The following is a 26577-nucleotide window of genomic DNA, read 5'->3' on the forward strand; positions in this document are numbered from 1 at the left end:
GTTCTGTCTTGGGTTTGAAGAGTTTGAAATTCCTTTTGGACTCCTTTTGGTACTTCCGTTTCGTACACTTCGCTCGGTTCTGCTTTGGCTGTTGGGTCGTGGTAGTTAGATGGGGATATTGGTCGGTCAAATGATAGGCCAGTTGCTTAGCATTATCAAAGGTAGTGGGTTCAAATGTCACAACCAGAATTCGAATTGGAGGGTTTAGTCCCCAAATATACCTCTCCATCTTCTTGTATTCTGAGTCTATGATACTTTGGTAAAGGTTGGCAAGGTAGTTATATCGAGAGGTGTAGGCAGTCACCTCTGACTCTTTCATGGAAAGGTTTAACAATTCTTGTTCTAGAGCCTGAATTTCTTGTCGTGGACAATATTTCTCGATCAACATCTGTTTCAGGGCTTCCCAAGAAATGGCATAGGCTGAATCAACTCCTATAGACTTGATATGGTTATTCCACCAAGCTAGGGCGGAATCCATTAGCATACAAGTGGCATACTTAACGTGACAGTTATTAGCACAAGAGCTGATACATAACACTGCCTCCATCAACTCTATCCAACAGGATAGACCGATGACTTTTTCCGTACCAAAGAAAGATGGGGGTTGGTAGGCTAAGTAATCCTTATATGAACAGTATATGAGGTTGTTTTTGCTAGAAACGGGGATGTCATCATTATTCCCACCGTTAACGGACAATTCCTTCTGGGAAGCTTCATACGTAGCTAAAGCCGTGACAATCCCTTGTGTTGAGTAATTGAGATATTGAAACTAATTTGGCATATTTCGTTATTTAGGGAAGCCTTTTTAGGGTTAATCATTTTATGATTCCCTACGGTGCCTTTACAGTAGAAGTTCTTAATCGAGCTCTTCTAAGGCATTGGTTTTATATTAAGGCATTGATTTAATATTTATGGTATATATTTATTGTTCCCTATAAATAATCATGAGGTTAGCTTTTGAAGTAAGCTTTTTACCATATTAGGGTTTTCTTTATGCGTTCATGTCAGAATCAATATACGAAAAACCTTTATCAGATTACTTGCATATTATGGTGATTGATTCTTGATTGTTCTTGATATTCTGCATTCGTCATCGTGGATTTATTCCCAATAAGTGGTATCAGAGCGGGTTCTTGTAGATCTCAGCGATTATTGCAAGAATCGATCTTGTTTATGGAGATATTTTATCATGAATCTCACCCTGTTCTTCAAGTTTTGTAAGTTTTCTGAAAAGAAAAAGTCTAGTACCTCGTTTTATTGCAAAATCTTGTTCAAATCTGTTATCTTCTACTCATTATTTCATCTGATTTGTTCTTGAATCGTGTTCTGGAAGAGAATTAGAAGAAAATTTTCATGTTTATTCAAATTTTTGTGTTCAGATCTACTTTATCTCTCTAAAATCCATCTCAGGCCTGCTTTCTCTTACTAGAAACCATCTTAGATCTGTTTTCTCTCTCTAGAATTCTTAATAGATTTTCTTTCGCTCTCTTCAATTTCTGTCACTTGTTGAAGATCTAATGGATCTTTTATTCTGTAACTCCATTTTAGAACTTGGATTAAAGGTTACTAAACCAATCTATGGTGTAGACAAAGTGACTTTCTTTCATGTTCTTGGTGATATTACGTTAAGGGATGTTACTGAGTTATACAATTTCTTTGTTCATGAGAAAATAACTGAATACTCATATGTTAATGAACGTGAATTACAAAAGAATGAGAGAATAGTAGAACAATTTTGTATTATCTATGGACATTTGGATTGGGAAAATAAACAACAGAAGTCAGAAAAAGAAAGAAAAGAAAAAGGAGATATTATTGATGTTCTTGAAGAAGTTCATGATGTTATTCAAATTTCTAAAGAAAAAGTGACTCCAGATCTTCTTGTTGAGAGGGAGTCAAGTGTTTCAAGTTTTTCAGAAGCTTCACAATCTAAATCTAGTTGTTCTGAAGAAGAATCTAATGTAAAATTTAGAATTCGTGAAAGTGAAGGAGTTTTGTTCTATTGGAACAACAATAGATGATTTTTTGTATGTTGATGATGTCTTTGAAGGATTGATTCCTTACAGAAAGCCAATATTTCAAGATGTTGAGATTTATCAAACTCATAAGAATTGTGTTCAAAAGTCTTCAAATGTTCAGATTCAGAAAGATGAAAAGGTTGTTCAGATCCAAAATTTGTTTCTGAAGCCTAGAAATAAGAAAGGAAAGAACAAGAACAAGAACAAGACTAAAATGAAGAAGGTTTGGATGCCCAAGGTACAAGTATCTAATGCATGTGAAAAGGTTCAAAAACTTGAAGTCAAGAATGTTCAAAGGAAATTTCATTCACATTTTTCTTCAGATGAATACGTTAAAAGTTGGAGAAAAGAGAAAAAAGAATTTGGTTGGTTTAATGAATTTTTTGGAAATTTTTGCTTTCCAACCAAAAAGCGGGTATTATTTTCAGAAGATGATAGATTTTCATCAAATAAATGGGTGTGCAAGAAACCAACTTCATTCTTGAACATTAAATCGGTACCAAAAGTGTCTTGAAAAGTTTTGTCCTTCATCAAAAAAAAACAAAAAAACAAAACAAAACAAAAAAGGGGGAAAATCTGATGAAATTTGAGTCAAAAAGGAGAAATTTTATTGAAGAAATCAATTTTTATTAATTTTTAATTGTTGGAAGTTGAAAAATGGGTGAAAAGTGATATTTTCTACAAAAAGAAGGCTGCCATCTGACACATTTCAGCAAAATAGGTACAAGTTGTAAGTTCAGTGCAATCAGGAGGGTCAGATTCGCATTTATGGAAATATTGGGGTTAGATTCGGAGTTATTGATGAAAATTGGTTAGTTTTGGAGTTAAGGATGAAATCTGTCATTTTATTAAAACGAGGTTTTTAAGCCTGCGCGTTGCGGCGGGAGTTTAAGCAATAACTTGTGTTAAAAGTACATTGTTATAAACGAAAAAAAACCCACAAGTGGACATTTATTGTAAATCTAATGAAAGTGCATTGCTACAAATGGCAAAGCAGTGATAATTATAAACTGCATGTCCACAGAGATGCACTAATACACCCATATATAATTGGGAAACTTTTTCAAATTAAAAATGTTCTAACTTGAAGAAAGAAAAGTACAATTCTCTACAACAATCCAGATATACCCAAGAAATTACAAACCAATTATAAGATACATAAATTTAACAAATAATGTTTTTTTTGAAACGACAAATCTAACCTACTCCTAAACTACTCCTTAAGTAAAATACATTTAGATTTCATTGTTTTTATTCCAAATATATTTAATAAAATTAATAGCGAAAATCGGGTAGTAATTTGTATGGACCAAAAGTTGGAGCTTATTACTATATGCATATTGTCATAAAATGAGCACTAAACATTCAAGAGATTCTGGTTTTAGGATTCGTCGAAAAACGAAACCTTAGACCATTCTTCTTTTACAACTTTGGTATTTCTAAGGCTCGTTTCTCATTAGGTCTTCACTCTCACACCCTTGTCTTTGAACCATTCTAAATCATTGGGCATTCTTAATAGCCAGTTAGCACCCCGAATATATTTACCTTCCAAGAAAGAACACAATTTTTGTAGCCTACATAAGAGATTAGTTATATCAAATCAAAAATAGAAACTCTTGTATCCATGGTTGTTTACCTCAATAACCAAGTGAACATGGATATCTTCTATTTCACCGGCTTTGTCTAGCCTCATCTTGTATTCATGGTTGTAACTTTGAATATCCTCTGTGCCAAGCCACTCGAATCTGATGCACAAATCAAGTTATAATTTTTCTTGTTGGATTGTTTAAAAGTATAATATTTTTCAAAAGTCAAACTTACATTGATAATCAAACAAATAGATTAAACAATAGATTGGACAGAGATTAGACTAAAACTTTAAAAATTCTTATATTGGTTTGAATTTCTTTTAAATAACAATAGTTGGAGGGCATTTGTTCATATATATCAATCGGAAAATGGTCATTATCGACAGTCTGATACAATCTTGGCAGATGTAGGTTTTGTTTTCTGTCATATCAAAGTATGTTCTCTGATAAGGTAAAAGTACCAAAAAAGTACCAAAGTAGGATGTTATTTTACAGATAAAAGAATCCACCAAAATACCACAGGAACCATCTCTGTAATTTACAGATTAAACATTTTATGCATTCAACAATCGGTTAAATACCACAGCCACCATTTCTATAAATTTACTCTTTTCTATATTTCTTATTTCGAATTATCTTGGTTTTTAAATTGTAGTGAGTTTTAGAAACAACAAGCTATATTTAATGTTTAATAAAGTGTGGAATCAAGGGAAAATTAACATCATATGCTTTATTCATTTTTTAAATTTTGATAAATGAAATAAAATAACAAAATTTAAAGATTAAGCTACATGTGCCTTTGCTCAAGTAGCAAAAATATGTCAACATAACATCCTACTTTGTCAAAAACACGTTATTTTGGTAAGATTTCAAACTAATATGTTATTTTTAAAGATTTAAGTACTTTGAAAACCAGTCAAAATAGGATGCTATTTACGTGTCTTTTTTTTTACTAAATACAGAAGGATTTAGAAGAGAAAGCAAGAGAAATTAAGCTTTCCCCATGAAGTCCCAACTTTTTACAAATTTGTCTTTATATATCTTTTTCTTCCATTCCACCAAGTGTAACATAATTAACAATTTTCTCAAATATTTTATATTTGTGACAATATTTCTTTTTAAACAACAGTTAATAGGGGAAAAAGGAAACATGGTCTTACCTTTTTAATGGTAGAGCAGATTCCCACACTGAGGCTTAGCATCTTTGTCCTTGCATATCTTTAAAAATTAAAAACAAAAAATATTAATATCAAAATTTTTCAAAGATAAAACATGTACATGTTGTAATATCAGATGGTCAAACGGTCAACCACAACCCAGAGGGTGTTATAATCATTTGAAGTTCTTGGCAACTTCGTTATAGATGGTAATCTCTGCCTTCATGTTGGGTCACCAATAAAACTTCTTGAGATTGAGATACATCTAATCTGATCCGGGATGTATTGAATATCTTGATTTATGAGCTTCATTTAAGACTAGACTCCTGACACCACCAAACTTTGGGGTCCAAATTTGGTTTATGAAATGTCGTGTTCCGTCATCCTTGAGGTCGAACTGTTTGTCCATACCTCACTGGTTTTCTCCTACGATATTCTCAGGTTTGAGTGCTTCCAGCTGAGCATCTCGAATTTGGTTGGTGAGATTGGAGTGGGTGGTTACGGTTAGAGCATCTACATGAAAATGCTTTGCTTGCTCTTTCCTTCTTAAAGCATGTGCTACAACATTTTCGTTACCCGGATGATAACGAAATTTGCATTTGTAATCATTTACCATTTCTACACACTTTCGTTCCGTAAAGGTAGTGTCTCTAAATCTTTAAGACAAACACTACAACTCTCAACTCTAAGTCATAGGTAGTGTAGTTGATCTTGTTTGGCTTAAGTTGTCTAGATGCGTATGCAATGACTTTATTCATTTGCATCAGCACGCATCCCAATCCTTGGTGAGAGGTGTCATAGAATACTACAAAGTCTTGTGTTCCCTCTAGAAGAGACAAAATTGGTGCAATGCACAACAATTGTTTCAATTTCGGGAAGGCAGACTCTTGCTTGTTTCTCTAATCGATTTTTTTCTTTCTGGGTTAATACAGTGAGAGGCTTGGCTATCTTGGAGAAATTCTCGATGAATTTCTGTTAATAGCCTGCAAGCCCTAGGAATTAGAGTATTATTGTTTTTGGTGTTGTTGGTCAGTTTGAATGGCATAACCAGAAACTAGTAGTGACTGTACCGAGTCCTGATTGTTATCTTTGGAATGTCTGCTTCTTGGACTCTGAGTTGATGATAGTCGGATCTTAGATCGATCTTTGAGTAGTAACGGGATCCGTGTAGTTGGTCGAACAGGTCATCGATCCTCGGGAGTGGATATCGGTACTTGATGGCGATTTTGTTCAACTCTTGGTAGTCGATGCATATCCTGAACGATCCATCCTTCTATTTGACAACAATACCAGAACTCCTCATGGAGAGAAGCTTGGCCAGATAAAGCCTTTGTCAAGAATTTCTTGAAGTTTACTAGATAGTTCTTGCATTTCCGATGGAGCCAGACGATAAGGAGATCTTGCCACTTGTGCTACACCTGGGATTAGGTCAATTCGGAATTCGACCTGTCCGACTGGAGGTATTCCAGGCAGATCCTCTAGAAATACGTTCGGGTAATCGCACACTTGCGTAATGTCTTTGATTTCCTTACCCTTGTCTTGCATATCCACCACGTGGGCCAAGAAAGCAAGGAATCTCTTCTGCAAACGCCTTCTTTCCTTCATGCAAGAGATGATTCTTAGATTCTTTCTTGATTTATCTCCATAAATCACAAGAGTTTCATTGTTAGGTAATGGTAGTCGGACGGCTTTTTCGTAACATAAAATTTCTGCTCGATGAATTAATAACCAATCAATTTCAGTGATCACATTGAAACTTCCAATGGTCATAGGTATTAGATTGACGTGAAAGATGTGGTTATTCAGGGTGAAAAGGTAATTTGTGAGTATTTCTAAGGTGTTTTCTAACTGGTTGTTTGCTACTTCTACCGTGTAGGCTTTGTAAGTGTGCATCATTTATGGTTAATCATGGTTCTAAATTCATGGGAAAATAAAGCTTCTATCAGCACCAGTATCGAATAGTACGGAAGCATAAATATTGTTGATAGGAAATGTACTAGTAACCACAGTTGGTTCCTGACAAGCATCTCCATCACCTATCACAATTTCTCTTCTTTTTTCATTCTGATTCTTTAGTTTTGGGGAATCCTTATTGAAATTCCCTATTTGATTGCATTCGAAATCAACTTCGGCTTCCTCTTGATTGAGGTTGTGTTATTCGGGGCCTTTCTGCAAAACTTAGAGGTGTGACCTCTTCAGTTACAGATACTGCAGACCATACAATTTCCGACACGGTGATAATTGCACTTAATACAGTGGGGTAAAGTTCCAGTGTAGGGCTTTAATGGAGTGGGAGTGTTTGTGATTATGGCGTACACATCCATAGGGTATGGATTAGGTTTGCGATGCTTGAAGTTCCCTTTTGACTTGCCATGGAACTTCGTTTTTGTACTCCCAGCCTGGTTCTTTTTGATTTGTGGGGCCATGGTACTCTGATGAATACACTGCTCAGTCAATTGATTTGCCAATTGCTTAACACTATCAAAGGTAGTGGGTTTGGATGCAGTAACCAGACCTTAAACGGGTGAAGCTAATTGATAGTTTCATTTTATTTACTTCTTTTTATAGTTTATTTTAGCACATTCCATCTCATTTTAGTTAATCTTCATGCATATTTTCTCTTTTTGTTATTTTTCTCCTTTATCGGGTGCTTTCCAGTCTTTTGAGCTTATTTGCAGGATTTACTGAAGACTATTCGTTACTGGAGGTATGGAAGGAGTACGGGACAATTGGAGGCTTGTGGATTGCTTGTGAACTTGAGGTGGTGCAATTGGGCTCGGTGTCAATATAAGCAAGAAGCGCATTGGGCTTAATCTTTGGACAAGGACTCGAGCTATGGAGGATTGAAGGAGCGTTGGATCATCATTGGAGGCTTTGGAATAGCACAATTGGGCTCCCAAGAGTTGTGAATGTGGGCTGGAGCATAAATTAGAAGATTGGGCTGGATTGCATTTTTAATAGGCCAAGGCATGCATTCAGCGTGACCCACGCGGTCCGCGTGGAACCATACGCGGTCCGCGTGAATAGTGGTGAAGTGAACCCGAGTTTTGACTTGTTGACTCTATTTGTGGAAGGTTGGTGGGTAGCTTTTGGGAACGTTTTGAATCCGGAAATGAACCCCTTTTACTGGAGATTTGAAGCATTTTTCAAGATGAACACTTGGAAGGAGGACTCCATTTTGCTCTCAAGAAGGCTTTGGAAGAATTGGATGTTTTAGAAGATTGGTGTAATTTCTTTCCATCTTGCAACTAGAACAATGTTTGGTACCACTAAACTATATTGTATTTCTTTTATCTTGGTCGTGCTTGGCTAAATTCTCATTTGGTTGATTAGGGTTTAATCCCATGGATGATTGGTTGTTTTGAAGACTATTATTACCTTGTGTTTGAAGTTTATGGAAATGTTCTCTAGTTAAACATCTTTTTATGTTTGTTTATCTTTGATCATGAGCTTAGAAGAATAAACATATATTTTTGTTGATCAATTTCTTGGTTAAGTAATGGACTTTGAGATTGGTAAGCAACAAATGGTTTCTATGTTTGTTTTCATTTCATTTAAACCATGGGAATGTTTCCTCCATAATGATAATGTAAGCATTTGATTATCTTATGGACTTGGTAACTCTTAGAACTCAAAGCTAATTGACTGTCATAAGATTATATGCTTCATTGATTTTGTGACTTTAATTAAGGGAATGTGTTAGAGCTCCTCTAACCATTTTAATATCTAAGAAGAGTTGAGGTAATTTGTGCTTATGAATTGCTATAGCCAAGTTAAACCAATTCACAAGTGTTATTCCTTTTGGTCTAATGATAAGTCAACTATGTCATCCATGTGGTGTATCCCAAAATCAACCAATTCCACTTCATTGATTTTAATCAAATCTTTTACTTGTCTACTTGTCATATTTACATTCTAGCTAGTTTTAATTTTGTCAAACAATCCAAAAGAATTAAACCCCCCCCCCTCCATTTTACTTTCACTTTTGTTTTACAAGTACTTGAACAAGTGATTTACATAGAGACTTAAATTGAACCAATCTCCGTGGATACGATCCCTTTACCACTATACACTATTTTAGTGTGTAATATTTAGGGTATTTATTTTTTGGCCTCGACAACCACCAAATTTTGGCTCCGTTGCCGGGGATTGGTTTATTTTTAATCAATTTGTTTCTCTATGCTCAGATCTCAACGTACAGGTGCTTTGATTTATAATCCGGAAATTGAAAAAGAAGCAAGACGTTTGGCGAAGGAAAAGAGAATAAAACGTGGTCAAACTTCAAATCCTCACGGGGATCCGGAGGTTGAAACCGCTTCATCAAGTGATACGGAACCTGATTCTAGTCCCGACCCTCACCAAGAAATTCCCGAAACACCACCCCTACAACAAAATCCACCAATTATTGAACCAATTGCAATGGCGGACGGAGGAGAAGTTCCCGAGAGAACTTTGAGGCAAATGATGGAAACCGATGTTACACAAACTCCAACCGGTATCAATTACCCGGTTTTGGAAGGAGGCTCGGAGTTGAAGTCAAGTTTAGTCCATCACCTCCCAACTTTTCATGGATTGGAGAATGAAGACCCTCATAAGCACTTGAAGATGTTCCACATTATTTGCACTAGTATGAAGCCACAAGCGTCAACCGATAAGTTCTATCCCGCTTGAAGAGTCTCAAGTCTTAGAAATGAGATTTGTGGAATCAGCCAAGGTCAAAATGAGACTTTTCATGATTATTGGGAGATTCAACAACTTGTGCTATAGTTGTCCACAATATCAAATTGCGGAACAACTCCTCATCCAACACTTCTATGAGGGATTGTTACCAATGGAAAGAAGACTAGTTGATGCCTCAAGTGGTGGAGATGTCTTTAGCAAAACTCCACAACAAACAAGACAACTCTTCAACACCATAGCCGCAAATTCACAACATTTTGGCCCTCGCCAAGATATGAAGAGAGAAACTCAACAAAAAGTCAATGAAGTGGGAACATAAAACCTAGAGTCTCAAATCAAAGATCTAACCTCCGTTGTCCAAAAGCTAGCCATGGGACAAACTCCAAAAGTGATGGTTTGTGGAATATGTGCAACAATGGGACATCCTACGGATATGTGTCCCATTCTTCAAGAAGATGCGGAACATGTAAATGCCACGGGAGAGTTCCAAAACTACCACAACAAGCCATCCGGTTACCAAATGCATATAATTCAAGTTGGAAGCCAAATCCCAACATGAGCTACAACCCAAGACCATTGCCTCAAAATGCATTGGTTAGACCTTCCTATCCACCACCACAACCTCATTACCAACATCCACAACCACACTATCAACCCTAACCGCATCCTCCACATCATCATCAACAACCCCCTCAATCCCAACCAAGTAGCTCCGGAATGTCTCTTGAAGTCATTGTCAAATCCTTAGCCACTAGTACCCAACAATTCCAAAAAGAGACAAGAACTAGTATCTCCAACCTTGAAGCACAAATGGGAGATATAGTTACATCCATAAGCAAGTTGGAGTCCCGTGGGAAATTGCCTTCTCAAACCGAAAAAACCCAAATGTCAATGTGGTGACCGTGAGAAGTGACAAACAAGCCGGAGAAGGTAGTTCAAAGAAGAAGCCAATGGAAGAGGAGGAAGAAATAGAGATCGCTCCCGTTGAGGATCCCGTTGTCAAGAATGATGCACAAGCCGGAGCCCCGAAGAAGACTACCCCTCTATTGACACCAATAGCCACTCAACCGTCATTCCCCTCCCGACTTGCAACTTCAAAGAAGAACATGGAGGAGAAAGAGATTTTGGACACTTTCCGAAAGGTGGAAGTAAACATTCCTCTACTTGATGCAATCAAACAAATTCCTAGATATGCAAAATTCTTGAAAGAGGTTTGCACCAACAAGAGAAAGTTGAAGGGAAATGAGAAAATCTCAATGAACGAAAATGCATCCGCGGTTTTACAAAGGAAGCTTCTACCTAAGTGCAAAGATCCGGGAATGTTTACGGTCCCTTGCAAGATAGGAGATGTCACTTTTAGTAGTGCCATGCTTGACCTTGGTACTTCTATTAATGGCATGCCCTAGTCGGTGTATGAATCATTGAATGTTGGTCCTTTAAGTGAAACCGGTGTCATAATCTCTCTTGCGGATAAATCAAGTGTATTTCCTAGAGGTGTTTTGGAAGATGTCCTAGTGCAAGTGAACCAATTGGTATTCCCGGCGGATTTCTATGTGATTGATCTAGATGAACAAGTGTCCTCAAAGTCGCGTATAATTTTACTTGGGAGACCATTTTTGAAGACGGCTAGAACAAAGATTGATGTGTATGCGGGAAGCTTAACAATGGAGTTTGATGGTGAAACAATAAGTTTTAACATTTATGATGCTATGAGATATCCTAGTGATGTTTCATCCTTGTGCTTTATTGATGTTGTCGAACCATTAACCCAAGAGTTGTTCGAGTTGTCTAATGGTGACATGTTGGAGATGATTTTGAGCAAAGGATTTGATTGTGGAAAATTAGCCAAGAAGTTGAAGCTCTACTCATTAGACCCAGAAGTTAAAAGATTGGTCAACAATTTAGAGATCAAGAAAACCACTCAATTTAGTGTGAAGCAAATTGAATTACCTCAAACTCACACAAGATTTCCGCCTTCCCTTGTTCAACCACCAGAATTGGAATTAAAGGTCCTTCCTCAACACTTGAAGTATGCGTACTTGGGAAACAACGAGACTCTTCCGGTCATCATTTCAACTCACTTAACCGAATGTGAAGAAGAGCAACTCCTCAAGGTGTTGAAGGAACATAAAGAAGCCATGGGATGGACGATTGCGGATATCAAGGGATTGAGCCCTCCACTTGTATGCACAAGATCTTGATGGAGGATGAATGCAAGCCGAGTCGAGACGCGCAAAGAAGGTTGAATCCGCCAATGATGGAAGTGGTCAAGAAAGAGATTTTGAAGCTCCTAGATGCGGGAATGATCTATCCAATCTTGGATAGCAAATGGGTGAGCCCGGTCCAAGTCGTGCCGAAGAATACGGGAATCACGGTGGTCGAGAACAACAAAGGTATGATGGTCCCCACCCGCGTGCAAAACGGGTGGAGAGTATGTATTGACTACCGCAAACTCAATGCAAGCACAAGAAAAGATCATTTCCCATTACCTTTCATTGACCAAATGTTAGAAAGGTTGCCCAGAAAATCTCATTATTGTTGTCTAGACGGGTATTCCGGTTTTCACCAAATCCCGGTGGCACCGGAAGACCAAGAAAATATAACTTTTACATGTCCATTTGGTACTTTCGCATACCGTAGAATGCCATTTGGATTGTGTAACGCCCCGGCCACTTTCCAACGTTGCATGGTTAGTATCTTTTTCGAATATGTCGAAAACATAATTGAGGTTTTTATGGACGATTTTACGGTATACGGAAACTCCTTTCAAGAGTGCTTGACCAATCTCACCAAAATTTTGAAAAGATGTATTGAAACAAATTTGGTTTTAAACTTTGAAAAATGTCATTTTATGGTGAGTCAAGGTCTTATTTTGGGTCACATTGTGTCAAAGAAAGGAATTGAGGTAGATAAGGCCAAGATTGATGTTATTCAAAGCTTACCTTACCCGACTTGTGTTCGGGAAGTTCGTTCTTTTTTGGGCCATGCAGGTTTCTACCGGAGATTCATCAAGGACTTTTCAAAGATAACAAGACCAATGTGCCAACTCTTGCAAAAGGATGTTGATTTCGAGTTCAATGTGGCGTGCAAAGAAGCTTTCGACAAGCTCAAAGAGTTGCTTACATCCGCTCCCATCATGCAAGCACCGAATTGGGATCTCCCCTTTGAGATCATGTGTGATGCAAGCAACTATGCAATAGGCGCCGTTTTGGGTCAGAAGAATGGAAGAGCCTCTCATGTGATCTACTATGCATCGAGAACACTAGACAATGCTCAAAGCAACTACTCTACCACGGAGAAGGAGCTATTGGCCATAGTGTTCGCTTTGGAGAAGTTTAGACAATATCTACTTGGCACCAAAGTTATTGTGTATTCGTATCACGCAGCTCTCAAGTACTTAATGACAAAGAAAGATGCAAAGCCAAGACTCATCCGGTGAATTTTACTATTACAAGAATTTGATTTAGAAATCTGGGACAAGAGTGGATGCGAGAACCTTGTTGACGATCACCAAAGCCGAATCACTTCAAATGAGACTCATCTCTCGTTGCGGGACGAGTTTCCGGATGAGCATCTCTTTTCCCTTACTCAATCTACTCCTTGGTATGCCGATATCGTTAACTTTTTGGTCACGAAAAGGTATCCCAACACATTTACACGTGCTCAAAAAGACAAATTGAAAAGTGATGCAAGATATTATGTGTGGGATGAACCTTATTTGTGGAAACATTGTCCCGATCAAATTATTAGGCGATGTGTACCCCAACAAGAGCATCAATCCATTTTATAATATTTCCATGAATTTGCTTGTGGGGGACACTTCGGACCTAATCGAACTTTGAGAAAGGTTCTTGAGTGTGGGCTATTTTGGCCAACCATGTCACGCTACTGTTATTTGTTTTGCAAAAGTTGTGATCGGTGCCAAAGGACGGGGAATATTTCACAAAAGAACCAAATGCCCCAAAATCCAATCCTTGTTTGTGAGATTTTTGACGTATGGGGGATTGATTTTATGGGCCCATTTCCCGTCTCATTTGGCAATGTTTACATATTGCTCGCGGTTGACTATGTCTCTAAATGGGTTGAGGCCAAAGCCACAAGATCGGATGATGCCAAAACGGTTATCGACTTTTTAAAATCTAATGTCTTTGTGAGATTTGGTATGCCTAGGGCTTTGATTAGTGATAGAGGGACACATTTTTGCAACAAGATGATGGAGGCTTTGCTAAGAAAGTACAACGTAACCCACCGTGTATCTACCGCCTACCACCCTCAAATGAATGGCCAAGCGGAGGTTTCGAATCGTGAGGTGAAGAGTATTCTTTAGAAAACAGTGAACCCGACAAGAAAGGATTGGAGTTCGAGGCTTAATGATGCCCTGTGGGCCTATCGGACCGCTTACAAGACCCCGATAGGAATGTCTCCATTCAGATTAGTTTTAGGAAAACCATGTAATCTTCCCGTGGAATTGGAACACCGTGCATTTTGGGCGGTCAAGCAATGCAACTTCAACATTGATGAGGTGGGAAGGCATAGGAAGCTTCAACTTCAAGAGTTGGAAGAATTGAGAAACGACTCTTATGAAAACTCGATAATTTACAAGGAGAAAACGAAGCTTTTCCATGACAAGTCCATTACCCGCAAGCATTTTGAGCCGGGACATAGGGTTTTGCTTTACCACTCGCGATTGAAATTATTTCCCGGAAAATTGAGGTCATGATGGATAGGTCCATTTGTTGTGCTAAAAGTCTTTGAGCACGGAGCGGTTGAGATCCAAAGTGAAGAAACGGGGAAAATCTTTAAAGTCAATGGGCATCGTTTGAAACCTTTCTATGAAGGTTTTAATGCAAATGTCCTAGATGTCATCTAATTGGATGCCCCGGTTTACTAAAATCGAAAGGGAAGGACGTCTCACCAAAGACGTTAAAGAAGGGCATTTTTGGAAAACTTAAAGTTTTCATCTTTTCTAATTCCGAATAAATATCTTAGATAGATCCTTTTTGCACTTAACAATTCTTCTTCTTCCTTCTTGCAGTAAAAGAGTGTTGGATTTTAAGGCCCGGTATTCGTTTTGGTCAAAGGGCGAAAATTGAGAAAATTGCAACAGGATACACGCGGACCGCGTGTACTTAGGGGTGTGTCTGCGTGTATAAACAAATGGTCCGCGTATGACCCCTGAAAATGACCGCGTCCATCTTCAAGAGTGGGGGGTTTACAGAACATTTTACGCAGTTCGCGTATACTCGAAGAGCCGTCCATGTGTTTATACAAACGGACCATGTGTGCTCGGATAGATGACCGCGTGAAATGTCGAACAAATGGACCGTTTTTAGCCAATTCACGCGGACCACGTGTACTCGTGGCTCCGTCCGCGTGGGTTATTAACACGGACCGCATATACCCCTTCAAATCGTCTGCGTGTAAGAATCGCAAACAGAACTGCTCCAGGTTAATTCATGGGGACCGCGTGTACTCACAGACGCGTCCGTGTGAGGTGTTGACTTTTGTTGACCCGGTTTTGACCACGTTTGACCGCAACTTAAACCTAATAGAAGCCATCAGCCGCCATCTTCTTCCTCACTTCTTCTACTCCTCTTCCCTAAACTCCATTAAAACAACCTCCCCTCCATCACTAAAACTCGATTTCCCGTCAAACCGCCGGTCGGAATTACGTGAAACCACCGCCATTCTCTTCCATTTTTCGAGCTCTACAAACCCCACCCAAAATCCGGTCCGATCCATTGCTGCAATTCCGGGCGCCACCACCACCATCTCTCCTCTTGGTCAAGGCTACAAACCCCACTAAAAATATCCCTCAAAGCTCGCCGGAAAATTTCACCAGAATCTCAAGCCATTGTCGGATTTCTCGGGTTTTCGCGGTAAAGTTTTTCTCACAGGATATTGAACAAAGCTTACAGCTTGGGGTGGAGTGTTGCAAGATTTTCAAATCCCGAATTTTCGCGTGCAAATTTTCAACCTTCAAAAGTCGTGATCACCAACGGGTACATTCTTTCCTTGACTTTAATTGACCAATATGCATGTTTTAGAACAACAATTTATATGGCATTGCATCAATTGATTCTTGATAATGTTTCTTGCATTGAGTGTTGAATCATTTTAGAAGTCCATAGGGAGTCGACTGGTGATTGGAATTGAAATACCATTTGTTAGGTTTGTGGTTCGTGTAGTTGTCATTTTTTCTTGCAGGTGGACCATGTCCACATCTAGAAAACGCTCGGCTGCAGCCCGAGGCAAAGCCCCCGCTAGAGCTCAAAATGATGAACCCGACATTCCAAGATTTCGGGATGCCAAGGCGGCCGAAAATTACAGGAAGAGTTTTCCTAGAAAGGTTGCCTCCACCAAATTTGTGTGCAAACCCACACTCATTTCATTAGGGGTCCTTGAGGGGATCACTCAATTGTTCCGTAACATTGGGTGGGAAAACCTTCTCGAACTCATGGCAAACACTTACGAGCTCCCTACTAGAGAGTTCCTTGCAGACTGTGGGTTAGACAGCGAGAGGAAAAAAGTTGCATTCCAACTTATGGGGGACCGGGCATACATTGATTTTGCAATAATAAACAACATCTTGGGCTTACCTTCCTCGAACACATTCACGGTTTTCGATGTCTTGCCCGCCGAGTTCAACCACGAGACCTTTTGGACGGAAATCACCGGGGGGGATCTATTCATGTGCCGGTCGCGATAAGGCGACCTCCATCATTCACCCGTGCCTCCGCATTGCCCATCGTATCTTGGTGTGTACTGTTTTTGCCCGCAAAAAAGCCGGCCAAGTCACAAAAAATGAGCTCTCTTCCTTTGGTGCATGACGCGACGTGAAAACCCACCGATCCCGGATTTTTCCTCGTTCTTTTTCCACAAATGCGCACTCATGAGAGCCAAAACAACCGGTGACATTTGCATAGGAGGATTTGTCACCCTTTTAGCTCGCGGTCTTGACATTGAGCTTCCGGACGACTACATGCCCGTCGACAACAAAATTCTCATGGATGAGCGGGTTCTCACAAACATGCATCACATCCGTCGTACGAACAGGAGCAGTTTTACATGGTATTGTCCTCAAGGGGTCGGATATCTCATTTTCCTGACCCTCAAGTCGCCAACTTCACCTTCCACGATCACACTCAGTTGAGACTCGCGAGGACCATCATTCAGTCAGTCAATGAAGATGCGCTCCAGGATCAAGATGATGACGAGATGCATGTGGATGACGAGCCCGACGATGATCCCACCCATGGTCCACAGCACGCCCAGCCCCAAGCACCTCCCAGATATTACCCGCTTCCCCCCAATTTTGCTGAACGGTTCGAGGCTCTTTGTGTCTCCAACCAAATCATGTCCCAACAGATGCACCATATGTGGGGGTGGCACCAATCACAAAACCATTTCGAGAATGTCCCACTTCCTCCTCCCTATCCATACCCTCCACCCACCCACCCTTATCCATCTCCACCTTACCCTTACCCCTACCCCCAATACTCATATCCTCCTTCCGATCCCCCGGTCTAGGTACTTCCACCTCGCCTTAAGCATTGAGGACAATGCTTGTTCTTAAGCTTGGGGTGGGGTATTCCCTTTTCTTTTTGATTTCTCATGCATTTTAATTAGGTTGCATAGCATTTAGCCTTAAATTGCATTCATTTTTTTTATAAAATTCCAAAAATATTTTATTTTCTTCTTTTTCACTTTTTATTTTTGCGTGGCATTTAGCTTAGGGCATAAGCATTCATGCATTTTTCTTATCTCTTTATTCTCATCTCCGAACATCTTTACTTGAAAAACACGGCACGCCTTAAATACAATTCTTTTGGAAACTCACATAACAAGTAAGAATCGCTCTTAGGGACTTTCAGTTGCTGCTTCTTCTCTTATATATACGTGGGGAGAGAGTGCAAGTAGTTCTGCATATGAATCGACTCATGTCAAGTGTGGCATAAGTAGGGGGACAACTTAGCCTCGAGCCGACTAGTCCCTCACCTGAATTTTCCTCACAAGCCACAATCAAACCCCAAAGAAAGGAATAAAAGATAGATTTTGCTATTTTGAGATCTTTAGTGTCTAACAGCTACAATTCACATCATATATCATTACTTTATGATTTAGACACATTTTCCCACTTGATCTCGAATTAGCCTTAGTGTAGTTGTGCTCGTTTGGCCTCTTGTTTGGGTTAGACTTAGATTCTGCTTATAGTTGTATATAGTTTTGTATTTTTATTTTCAGGCTATACTTGTAAAACTCCTATGGTAAACCAAAAAAGTGAGCCTAAAAGAGAGAGAGAGAGAGAGAGAGAGAGAGAGAGAGAGACAACTACCCCTTTTTCCCAGTTTTGTTTTGTTTTGTGAGTCAAAAGTAAATTGTTTCAAAAGTGTCGTTCGAAAAATTTTGCGTTAATTTACCAAAAATTTCAATAAAGTCTAGTATTTAGTTTGTATACGTGAAATTTCATATGTAACCAACTTGTTTGGAGAAGTCAAATGTTGATCTTTCGTGAAATTTGAACCTTATGTTTGTTGGTTCTAGTCTTTAGAAGTCTAGTTAAAAAAATGGTTTTGAAAATTCGGATATTATCGCAATCATAAAATGCGAATGTAGTTATATATATATATATATATATATATATATATATATATATATATATATATATATATATATATATATATATATATATATATATATTAGGTTTTCCTCTTTTTGTCTTAAGCTTTTGTATTTGTAACATGTCCTTGGGGTTTTCGAGTGAACAAAAAAAAAAAAAATAATAAAATAAAATAAAAGGTCGGGCCATGGAGTTGTATCCATTTGTTTGCTTTTGTAGATGTTTAGCCTTTTTCGGATTTTAGCTTATGTAATTTGTTTCTAGTTTGATGTTTTTCTAGTTAGATATCATTTTTGTTGGCAACCACGATGGCGCCCTTCACTCATCGCATGCTCGACTCTTTGCTCTACTTGGATCTTATTTTGGTGCAAGCATTTACTCTTCTAGATGATTGTAGTTTGCCAACTTTTGTACATAGCTCGTTCCTTGCCATTTTTGGCCCGAGTTATCTTTTTCTAGGTTTTATTTTTTGACGTGGGGTTGAAGTTGTGAGGAGTGAGGAACATTCTAACCGAGGGACACTTTCTTATGGCTAGTGGGCTAGATCGGACCACGAAACAATGTCACATAAACCATACTAGTGAAGTATGCATGCTCGTTTTGCATCTTGATCAACATGCATCCCTTTCTAGAAAGGTAACAAAGGCTCGTCCCTTAATGTGTTTCTTACCCCTAAAAATGGATTATATGTTTTTATTTTAAGGGCGTGTTGTGAATTTCTACCTAAGATGTTCATTCCTTTTTCTTTTTAGGATAGTTCATCCCAAGTTCATTTTAGTCTTGTCTTACTTGAGGACAAGTAAGGTTTAAGCTTGGGGTGATTTGATAGTTTCATTTTATTTACTTCTTTTTATAGTTTATTTTAGCACATTCCATCTCATTTTAGTTAATCTTCATGCATATTTTCTCTTTTTGTTATTTTTCTCCTTTATCAGGTGCTTTCCAGTCTTTTGAGCTTATTTGTAGGATTTACTGAAGACTATTCGTTACTGGAGGTATGGAAGGAGTACGGGACAATTGGACGCTTGTGGATTGCTTGTGAACTTGAGGTCGTGCAATTGGGCTCGGTGTCAATATAAGCAAGAAGCGTGTTGGGATTAATCTTTGAACAAGGACTCGAGCTATGGAGGATTGAAGGAGCGTTGGATCATCATTGGAGGCTTTGGAATAGTACAATTGGGCTCCCAAGAGTTGTGCATGTTGGCTGGAGTATAAATTAGAAGATTGGGTTGGATTGCATTTTTAATGGGCCAAGGCATGCATTCAGCGTGACCCACGCGGTCCGCGTGGAACCATACGCGGTCCGCGTGAATAGTGATGAAGTGAACCCGAGTTTTGACTTGTTGACTCTATTTGTGGAAGGTTGGTGGGTAGCTTTTGGGAACTTTTTGAATCCGGAAATGAACCCCTTTTACCAGAGATTTGAATCATTTTTTCAAGATGAACACTTGGAAGGAGGACTCCATTTTTCTCTCAAGAAGGCTTTGGAAGAATTGGATGATTTAGAAGATTGGTGTAATTTCTTTCCATCTTGCAACTAGAACAATGTTTGGTACCACTAAACTATATTGTATTTCTTTTATCTTGGCCATGCTTGGCTAAATTCTCATTTGGTTGATTAGCGTTTTATCCCATGGATGATTGGTTGTTTTGAAGACTATTATTACCTTGTGTTTGAAGTTTATGGAAATGTTCTCTAGTTAAACATCTTTTTATGTTTGTTTATCTTTGATCATGAGCTTAGAAGAATAAACATATATTTTTGTTGATCAATTTCTTGGTTAAGTAATGGACTTTGAGATTGGTAAGCAACAAATGGTTTCTATGTTTGTTTTCATTTCATTTAAACCATGGGAATGTTTCCTCCATAATGATAATGTAAGCATTTGATTATCTTATGGACTTGGTAACCCTTAGAACTCAAAGCTAATTTATTTTCATAAGATTATATGCTTCATTGATTTTGTGACTTTAATTAAGGGAATGTGTTAGAGCTCCTCTAACCATTTTAATATCTAAGAAGAGTTGAGGTAATTTGTGTTTATGAATTGCTATAGCCAAGTTAAACCAATTCACAAGTGTTATTCCTTTTGGTGTAATGATAAGTCAACTATGTCATCCCTGTGGTGTATCCCAAAATCAACCAATTCCACTTTATTGATTTTAATCAAATCTTTTACTTGTCTACTTGTCATATTTACATTCTAGCTAGTTTTAATTTTGTCACACAATCTAAAATAATTAAACCCCCCCCCCCCTCCATTTTACTTTCACTTTTGTTTTACAAGTACTTGAACAAGTGATTTACATAGAGACTTAAATTGAACCAATCTCCGTGGATACGATCCCTTTACCACTATACACTATTTTAGTGTGTAATATTTAGGGTATTTATTTTGTTGGTCTTGACAACCACCACTAATCCCCAGATGTACCTTTCGGTCTCTAAATATTTCGGGTTCATCATTCCTGAGAAAAACTTTGTGAGATCGTCAAATCGGTTCCAGAAATCCTATAGATTTCCAATTTATAGAGAGAGAATTGAAATCCTACCGATTTCAAATGATAGAGGGAGAAGTTTGTAGACTACTGAATGATCAGTTGGGAACTATGGGTTTCGCTGTTATGACGGTAGCGGAGCTATTCGTTCTTTGTTCTTCTTTGGGTTTAGGCGAACTAGGAAAATCTGAACGTTATCCTAGATTTTTAAGTATTTTTAAAATGTATATGTTGTTCTGGGGTTGATATAAGGTTTCTAAAGTATTAGGTTTCTGCAGCGAATCTTGAGAACATCCTTCAATCTCTAAAACTTTCAACCATTGTAGTCTGTCAAACTCCTTGCTTAAGGTTGGTTGTGCACCGACCCGACCATAAATAACATAGTCGTACGTTTCGGGTTTATTTATGGTATGACTTATGTACGGTACTAACCTTAATTGAGGTTTTTGACCTAAAGGGTTGATGTCACACCCCCAGCCATCGGCGGAAACACCGGGTGGTGTAACGTCATTCTTCGTATCACAGTTATATAACATACATTGAACAGTACTAAAGAAAATACATACCTTTATTGATAACTGAAAGTTACATAACTGTTTTTCTAGGACCTATTACATAATATCCGACTATGGCATACTTCTTAATGAACATAAAGGTAATAGTAAAACTTCTTCTGTTCAAATACATACCAGCTTTTCAAGTTCCTGAAAACACATGCATTTTAAAATACGTCAACATAAAGTTGGTGAGTCCAAAAGTTTTGACTCCATAAAATAGTACATTTTCCACGTTCAAAAGTATAGTTTTGAAAGTATCATTTTGACTCTCCAACATTTAGTATGTATATTAGGTATAATAGTTTACTTATCAATTAACTGGTATACCTAAACATTCCTTAAACCTAAGGTATAAGTAGGGGGAAACTTATACTTAACATTAATACTTGTATATGACAAAGTATAATGTTTCTAACAATTTGCTACCATGAGCCTGTAACCGCTGCTGTGACATAATACCTCTGATAAAACCCACTCATGATTTCCATGAGGACAACCCACTCATGATTTCCATGAGGACAACACTGTACGCTTCATCGACGCCGGAACAATAACAAGTAAAAAGGATAGTTCGTCACTTGCTTATGGTTGACTGTAGCTAACAGTCACAAGTGGGGTGGTCAACCCGTATACTAATTATACACGACTTCCTCGCTCACACGGAATTAACGATTACAGTTCAGAGGATTTCCGCTAAGATCCCCAATCTTAGTTGATGAATACAATTACTCATGTAGACTTCGACGGCTTCCTATAGCTCTAATAACAAAAGCATTTTCATGTCTAAAACCCTAAGTTACTAGACTATGCTTTTAAACATTACTCCTAACTTCATAACATTTAGGCAGTATAACAGCTATAACTTGAAGTAAAACCAGGTTTTATCTTGACATAAAACCAATAACAACAACAACATATAACAAACCAAGTTTTATCTGGTCATAAAACTAATAATAACAACATACAACATACCAAGTTTTATCTTGACATAAAACCAATAATAGCAACATACTTTATAAATTAACATATAGAACTTCCGAATATAACTTCGGAACTATATCGCACACAACATATATATAGAATCCTAAGTATAACTCAAGATCTACATTAGTATAATAGTTGTATATATTCAAAATATTATATTTAGAACGACTATACCCCGTCTATTATAACTATATACTATCATATAGACATAATAGTAATGTATATATAATATTTAGCATGCGTTTTCCCCCAAAATATTAGAAAGTGGGGCCGTGAAACTCACCCTAGTAGCGTGATTTTATGTAATCTAAGCAGAAACGGTCAGCGTACGAGGTCGTCGGGGCTCGGGATGCAAGATGGCTTCAGCAAAGGAGAGAGGAGAAAGAAGTTTAGGTGTAAGAATGGCTGAAGTCGGACCTGCTATTTATAGTAAGGATTTTAGACCCCCCACGTCGTGGGTTTTATAAGGCCCACGTCGTGAGTTTGGATCTTATCCCCGTAGACTTGCCATTTGCGTCCCTAGCTTCGGAAGGTGGCCATGTGACTCTTCACGTCGTGAGATATCCTTGCTCACGTCGTGAGTTTGGATCTTATCCCCTCGCAGCCTCGTCACACACCTTCTAGATTCCGAGATGTGGAAAAATGACTCCTCAAGTCGTGAGTTTCTGTGCTCACGTCGTGAGCTCAGTCAGATTAGGGTTTCTAACAGCTGAATCTTCGGAAGGTCGTAACCTTCGCATACGAACTCCGTTTTTGACGTTCTTTATATACACGCGTAGGTATTTACAAGTACTACAACTCTCTTTTAGACTTCAATAGCTAGTTCTAAGTCTATTTTAAATTCCTCTTATTATAGAGATTTATAGTGTTCGGTTTATCATAACTTCTTCATGCGAAGTCAGATTCAGACATTCTCTATATTTTTGGAATCGTATGGACGTATACTTTGAGTTGTATCATAAAGAAAGTTCATATTTGTATTAGAATTTATCATGAACTATATATCACTCTTATCACGTTATTAGTTTAACAAAATCACATTACATGATTGGCATAATCACATGTGATTGTCTATTGACCTATTTTGACTAGTGTTACAGTTGAGTTGGTAGTTTTAGTAGGAGGTATGTTAGAATTTTATTAAGAGTTCTCATCGCGGGTCAGAGTATATATATATATATATATATATATATATATATATATATATATATATATATATATATATATATATATATATAACTCTTATATATTATTGTTGGTGAGGTTTGCAGTATTATTAAATTTTGTTTTTTACTCCAAGACTACCAAGTACAGACGAGGTCTAGACAGGGAAACACCGGAGGGCAGGACCATTTTAGCAATTAAGTCGTTCTGAAATCCAATAACCTTATGCGGCCCTTCAAACCAGATTCCTCGTACCGTAAGTAGCCAAGAAGTAGTGTAATTAATAACAATAATACTTTTATCAGAAGCTAGTTGCTATAGTTGTATTCCCCTTTCGAGGATACGAGTTCTCTATAGCCAATTTAGCTCTGATACTAATCTGTCACACCCCCGGCCGAGGTGGCGGAACACGTCAGGCTGTGTGACTAAGTTCATGGATCACAGGTAAATTGAATATATAACACAAGTACAACAATAAACAAAATAGCATTTGAGTTTCATCTTGATATTTGGATACAAGGTTTGTTACAAATAATAATAATAATAATAATAATACATGAATTGCCTTAACAGATAAGCATATAATACAACAGTAAGTAAACTAGGTCACCTGTAATCCAATCCGTCTGGAATGTATGTTTAGTGATTTCCTAAGAATACATGTAGTTTTGAGTGGTTAGACTTAGTTAATGAATAACGTAGCATTTCACTAAATCCATTAACTAAAAAGTTTGTGAATAACTCTCAGTCCTAACTTAATTATGATTAACTCACTAGGCATAATGAATATCGTTGTATAAGGTTTATAAAAGTTGAGTATGTTTGACATGTATGCAAAAGTGTGGTGTGCTCACTTTTATAAAAATGAATGTTTCAAATTAATGAACGTATGTACATGTATAAACGTCGTACACTTAAACATATAAATAAACATGCATAGTAATAGCTTGAATCCATGAAATACTCCAGAGTTTCATAACGTGCTTGTTATAATATGAAATGTCACATAAAAATCATATAATTTTGTATCGTGTAGTATTTGTTGTGTGAAATTGTTATTTCACGATAAAATAACCATAATACGTATACGAAAAATTTATACTAGTTTATTCGTAACAATATGGTAAATTGTTAAATAATAATATTTTTATAAACTAGATTTATTGTGATTTGCATAAAAAGGAATTGATTTGTATAAACAAAATATTTAGGCACATGTATTCCCCCCCCCCCCCCCCCCCAAAAAAAAATATTTAAAATATTAAAAAGGAGCCGTGAGCACTCACCCTTGAAGCGTGAACGAGGCTCGAGATGTGAATCTTGTCGTGAGATTTGTTACGTGACGCCCTCGTTCTTAAAACGAACCACCGAGTATATTTATATTTCCTAATAAACCAAATGGTAGTTTTGGCATTAATTATTAAGTATATGGTGGTCTTTCTTAAAATAAATAAATTTTAGGGTTTGACTTTGCCAAAATCATACTTCAGGGACTGATATTGCGAATTATTCTCAATACAGGGGTTAAACATGTACATTTTAAACTATTTTAGAGTTTTAGGACTTAACTTATTAGGTTTTTCTGGGGGAGGGACCAATTCTGTTTAATTTAAATGTATGTTTGACTTGAATGAGAATAATTTCACAAGGAGGGACTAGACTCGTAAAAAAAAAGGGCATAGTTTAGGGTTTGATTTAAATAAAGTGTATCAAGGTTTGAACAGTCGCGATTTTTCTTTGCAGTTCAAACATCTGGGGACGAGGCCCACAACCTAGGTCTCGTGATTCCGACTGGAGGCAAATTTAGTGGGCATCCACAATTAAAGATTTCACGATGGTGGTGGTCGGTCGATTACTCACAGTGATAGCCAGCGGTGGTGATGACGGTTCAGCGAAGTGGCGGCAGGGGGAGGTCGACGAGACCGAATGAATGAAGGGAGAAAACATCGAAGCTTCTTCCTGCTTTGATGGTGATGTGCGAAGGGGGAATGGTTCGATCGGCGACGAGGGAGGTCGTCTCCGTGGTTTGACGAAGCTGAAGGAAAGAACGGGATGGGGTAGAGGAGTGCGAGGGTGGGGCTGTTACTTCGATCGGTAGCAGGTAAGCGAATGGGGGCTGCTCCGGCAGCCTCCCCTGTTCTTCTTCTTCTTTTTTATTATTTGTTCTTGACAGAAATTAACATAGGGAATGGATGTTTATGTGTTGATGTTTGATAAAAAATCGATGGATGTTTGGGTTGAGGCTTGGTCATTGAAACAGGAAGGGACAGAGGTGGATTGTGATGTTCTTAGTCCATTGGTGGAAGCTCAACAAAAGAAGAAGGTAGCAGTAAAAGTGATTCTCAGGGTGTTTTTAGGAGGGTTCGATTGACAGGAAACGAAAAGATAATCAGTTGAGGAAAAAAAAATGTTTGGCTGTTTGTTGTCCACCGAAAGAGTAGAAGAAAAACAGGATGAATCTCTTTTTTTTTTGCTGACTGGTATTGATGGATGAACCGGGATGTTTGATAGGGAAAATGAACAAGAATCAGTGTTTTTCTTTTTGTTGATGATGTTTGATCTTGGTTGGATACGAAGAAGCATACAGAATGAAGAAATATGGAATAGTTTGAGTGTTTTTTTATCATTGTATTGAGTGTGGTTTTGTATAAGCTGAAGGTTAGAAGCAAGTTGTACAATAGTTGAGTAGTGTATAAGTTTCATCTAATTTTGGCTGTCAATTAAGTAATTGGTGATTGTGTGTGCCTTGAATGAGATTTAGAAGCTATAAGAAAATGATTTTTGACGAGATTTTGTTGGGTTGCATTACTTGTGATACAAAGAGATTGTATTTTATGATTCATATTTTATATTTTATGTGTGATGTATTGATTTCATTGGTATGTATTTGTGTGTATTTGTTTGATTTGGTATGTATTATTGGTGTTTTCCATTTGTATACCTATGTATGTATATTTAAAACTTTTACAAATCATTTCTTAATAATTATAATCTATTCCCATTTGTCATGAATTTGTTTTATATATATATATATATATATATATATATATATATATATACATACTGGCCGTTTACCCGCGCCAAGCGACGGGTGCGTATAATTTTTTCGGAAATTAGTTTTGTAGAGATGATTAGTTCTTTTTGACGAATAGTTTAGTCATGGCGGCGATTAGTTTAATTGTGGAACATGTCGGGATTGTCAACCTCGAAGCCAAACAAAAAAATGGTTTGTCAATTTGGATAACCAATGGTTTTCGACTTTTTTGTTCCGGTTTTTTAGACTTCACAATATTGGTTTTTGTTTTCTTT

At 37.7% G+C, this 26577-nt stretch overlaps 1 long non-coding RNA gene across 2 annotated transcripts; it reads right to left on the reverse strand.

The window, feature by feature from the left end:
• Positions 1 to 3281: 3281 nt before the first annotated feature.
• LOC145165439 (uncharacterized) lies at positions 3282 to 25931 on the reverse strand. Of its 2 annotated transcripts, XR_013740056.1 has the most exons (5): positions 25129 to 25931; positions 24555 to 24654; positions 4768 to 4825; positions 3655 to 3763; positions 3282 to 3563 (listed from the first exon to the last, which is right to left on the reverse strand). It is a non-coding gene; the product is annotated as an uncharacterized LOC145165439 (long non-coding RNA). The 2 variants fall into 2 exon arrangements; XR_013740054.1 differs by lacking the exons at positions 3282 to 3563; positions 3655 to 3763; positions 4768 to 4825 and adding an exon at positions 23368 to 23918 and having other exon boundaries at positions 25129 to 25919.
• Between the last annotated feature and the right edge of the window lie 646 nt (positions 25932 to 26577).

Source organism: Lactuca virosa, chromosome 1, assembly GCF_052849685.1.
Source record: "Lactuca virosa cultivar CGN04683 chromosome 1, Lactuca_virosa_CGN04683_v6, whole genome shotgun sequence".
NCBI lineage: Eukaryota > Viridiplantae > Streptophyta > Magnoliopsida > Asterales > Asteraceae > Lactuca > Lactuca virosa.